Consider the following 4,407-nt stretch of genomic DNA (forward strand, 5'->3'; position numbering starts at 1 on the left):
ATAGGTTCAGTAGTGTAATTGCAACTCGGGATTAAAGAATATCAGCGATAAGATTCGCTGATGGGACTGCAATTCTCAAAGACAGCGACGAAGAATTATAGGGTGAAGAAATAAGTCCACTGAGCACAGAATATGGTTCGGAGTTGTCCTAAGAAAGATGAAAATACTGACGAGTAGGAGGAACCAGATTAGTGAGAAACTTACCATCAAAACAGTGGACCACGAGGTAGATTAAGCTAAGGAATTCAGCTCTCTTGCAAGTCAAATAACGTATGACGGACGAAACAAAGATGATACAAAACGCAGAGGAGAGAAGGCAAAGAGGGTGTTCCTGGCCAAAGGAAGACTAGTATCAAACACTGGCTTTAATTTGGGGTAAAAAATTTCTACGAATGTAAGATTGGAGCACAGCTCTGTAGGGAAGTAAGTCGTGGATTGTGGGGGAAAGCGGAAAAGAAGGCCGTCAGAGCGTTTGAAATGTAGTGCTCTACAAGGATATTGAAAACAAGGTGGCCTGATAAGATAAGAAACAGCGAATAAAATGTTCCTGGGTTGCCAGCCACGTCAAATGATTAGAAGTACACGAGATTTCAGCCACGAACTTATTGGCCATCGTCATGTGGTATGACTACCAGTTGGCTGCTAGTACACCCCTTATACACAAAGGGCTTTCAAAAAGTTTTGCACAGCCGTCTCTATTTTTTTTATTTTTTTGCAGGAGGAGAATGAAATTTTTTGTGAACATACTTGGAACATTTAGCTATAAATTGGTATATAAAAGTATTTTCTATTATTTACAGGTGAGCCATAATGGACCGTGAAATAGAGGTCAGGTTGCGACAACGGTTGGTCGTGTAACTAGGGTCTCCCGTCGGGTAGACCGGTCCCCGGGTGCAAGTCTTTCGATATGACGCCGCTTCGGCGACTTGCGCGTCGAAGTGGATTAAATGATGATGATTAGGACAACACAACACCCAGTCCCTCAGTGGAGAAAATCTTCAACTCAGCCGGGAATCGATCCCGGGCCCTTAAGATTGACATTCTGTCGCGCTCATTACAATCCGGACTTGGCTCTGATTTTTATCTCTTTGGTCGTCTGAAAGCCCACCTGCGCGGTAAAACATTTGATACTGAGAAAGACCACTCAGCTACCGGGGGCGGACAACGGTCGGTGATGGAGTTCCTCTTCAAGACCGGAGATGACTCTGCCACATCGATTCACAGGAAGTTGCTCCCGGTTTATGCGGACGACACAGTGGATTGCAGCAGTATCCAGCGGTGGTTTCAGAGGTTTAAAGAAGGTGATTTCTCTTTACTGGACAATCTACGATGCAGTAGACCATGGACGGCAGTGAGTGATGTGAATAAGGAGACCATTGATCAAGTCATCCAAAATGACAGATGTGTGACGACACGACAGCTTGCTGAAACGACTCTATTGTCATTGGATAGTGTGGTATCACAGCTACAGTCAGCAGAGTACAGAAAATCTGTGCCCGTTCGGTGCCCACATGATTGGCAAGAGAAATCAAAACAATGAGAATGAATGTTTGCGAGGGTCTTATGAAGACCTTTACTGAAGAGTGGAGGCAGAATTTTGACGGCGTCATTACTCAGCGCAAACCCGAATTCCTGGAGTGGTGTCATCCGGGTTCCCCTCGGAAGAAGAAACCAAGACTTTCACGAACAGCAGGCGGAAAGGTTATGGCCTCAATCTTCTGGGATCAGTGTGGCGTCATTTTAATTGACTTTTTGGACTCTGGCTCCACAATTATCCAGGACCGTCATTGTTTGTCATTGGACAAGCTGCGACCTGCCACCAAGACCAAAAGACCAGGGTCAGCTCATCATACTACACCATGACAATGACAATCCTCATACAGCCCTTATGACGCAGGAGAAAATTTGGAAAATGGGTTGGAAAATTGTTCCACATCCTCCTTACAGTCTAGGCTTGGCTCTGCCTGATTTTTACCTCTTTGGTCGTCTGAAGGCCCACCTGCGCGGTAAAACATTCCTGTGTCAAGAAAAGGTACAAAAGTCAATCCCCAGAATTTTACCAAAGTGCATTTACATCATCGGAAGAACGTTGGGCCAAATGCGACACAGGTGGTGGAAGCTATATTGAATAGGCTCAATGTATAGCTAAATGTTCCAAGTATGTTCACAAAAAATTTCATTCTCCTCCTGCAATAAATAAAAAATTAGAGACGAATGTGCAAAGTTTTTAGAACGCTCTTTGTACATCAGCTGCTGACTGTGACGTCACTGGTGATCGCGGCATCGCCATATATGGGCATACGTTGACTCGGCGTTCGATGTGGCCGCTTCCACCACACGATCTCCGGGACCCAAGCCGTCCTGTGTTGCAGACCACCGTCTCTATTTAGAGTGTTATCGGTGATTTTTATTTCAACGGCTTCCATAATTACGCAGTCCTAGACACAGTTAGTGAGAGCTACTACGGATGTTTCGTCAAATTTTATTCAGTGACCGTTTTTTAAAGGTGACTCGGCTGAAGCAGATTTCTCAGGGTAGTGCAGGCGATAAAACCTCTCATGCTCCTTCCTACGTTATTTCACATAGCGGACCATTCGTCCGACGTAAGAGTGACCAAACACACAAGTTATGTTGTAGACCCCAGGAGTTCTGAGAACTACTGCGTATTTAACTAGTCTAGAGAAATTTTTATCGGAGGCCTGAAGATCGATTTGATCTTGTGTCTTTTCGGCAGGCGACTTATCTTTCCCGACATGGAGGCACAGAACGGCAAGAAACTAAGTTTCTTTTCCTGATCATCGTCGGTGGTCTTATTGTGATTCTTGCTTGAAATTACTTCATTCCTTCACGAAACTAACTCTCTTGCCGCGGCTGGAAACGCGAGAACTTTTGTTGAATGTTACCGCCGCGAGAGACTCCATTCGTACAAGAAATGAGGATGTTCTACGCAGAATCGTCGAGGAAATAAATATGTATAAAACACTGACAATAAGAAGGGAAACAATGACAGGAAATGTGTTAAGACAACAGGAAATAACTTCCATGGTACTCGATTGAGATTTAGATGGGAAAACTGCAGGATAAGACGGAGATGGGAATTCATCATCCAACAAACAATTGCGAAAGTTGGATGTGAGTGATACTCTGAGATGATGATGTTGGCACAGGAGAGGATATCTTGTCAGGCTGCGTAAACCAATCAGATGACTGATGGCCCAGAAAGAAGTGGTGGTGCTGTTGGTGGTGGTGGTGGTGGTGGTGGTGGTTCTGATGATATTGATAAACGCTAAGTGCTGAACTAACATATTTATTCACCACGTCACTGACATGGAAATATCGGAAAGGTGGCTGACTACGAAAGTAAGCTACAGCCACAGAATTGTCCATAAATCTTTGTATATCCATCCTTGCGATAGTTGGTTGCAAGTACTTCAGCTGTTCAGTATGAATTGAAAATTAAAACACCTGCAGGAGTCTCTTTTCCACCATCTTCAGGCCCCTTGACCAATGTAAATTGGGGAGAATCCTATCTCGAGTGCAGTGGTAACAGAAAAAAAAGCACTAAGTCTTCAGGCTAAAAGTGGCCCATCGGGACCAGTCGACCGCCGTGTCATCCTCAGCTGAGGATGCGGATACGAGGGGCATGTGGTCAGCACACCGCTCTCCCGGTCGTTATGATGGTTTTCTGTGACCGGTGCCGCTCCTCAGTTGGCATCAGGGGTCTGAGTGCACCCCGAAAAACGGCAACAGCGCATGGCGGCCCGGATGGTCACCCATCCAAGTGCCGGCCACGCCCGACAGCGCTTAACTTCGGTGATCTGACGGGAACCGGTGTATCCACTGCGGCAAGACCGTTGCCACCAGTCGTAACAAAAGCCAGTATTAAATAACTGGTATCCGCAGATATCTGGTTTACACGACAGTATCCCTTGTTATTGCAGTGAGATTAGATTCCTCTCAATTTACGTTGGTCAAGGAGCTGGAGAAGGTGTAATGAAACACCGAAACTGGTTTCGTAAATAAACTAAAAAGGCAAAAGATTCAGCTGCAAGTGTTTAAATTTTCATTTCATCGAACTGTATACAGTCTCTATTTCTTGGGGAAATTAACATAATTACTCTGCATTATCTTCATTTCATTGGTCCCCATTACATCAATGGCGTTTAGAGGTCGTACGTTACAGTGCGTTTAAGTAAACCAGTGCTGATGACGATCGAGAAGATAAATTAACGTCAATGTCCTGAAAGAGCACAGGAAAGGCGCGATATCCGAGCTTTAGGAGGCATGAGATTAAAAAAAAGCTTTGATTTTGAATTTCGTATGTTTGCTGCCTACGGAATGGATCACACATCTTTGTCACTGTTGTGAGCTACGTAGTTTCTCGGTGAAACACCCAAAATCTAGGAG

General features: G+C 44.8%; 1 pseudogene; it reads right to left on the minus strand.

Moving 5' to 3' along the window:
* Nucleotides 1-3,741: 3,741 nt before the first annotated feature.
* Nucleotides 3,742-3,859, minus strand: LOC126092993 (5S ribosomal RNA; annotated as a pseudogene).
* Between the last annotated feature and the right edge of the window lie 548 nt (nucleotides 3,860-4,407).

The sequence above is a fragment of the Schistocerca cancellata genome, chromosome 7 (genome assembly GCF_023864275.1).
Source record: "Schistocerca cancellata isolate TAMUIC-IGC-003103 chromosome 7, iqSchCanc2.1, whole genome shotgun sequence".
NCBI lineage: Eukaryota > Metazoa > Arthropoda > Insecta > Orthoptera > Acrididae > Schistocerca > Schistocerca cancellata.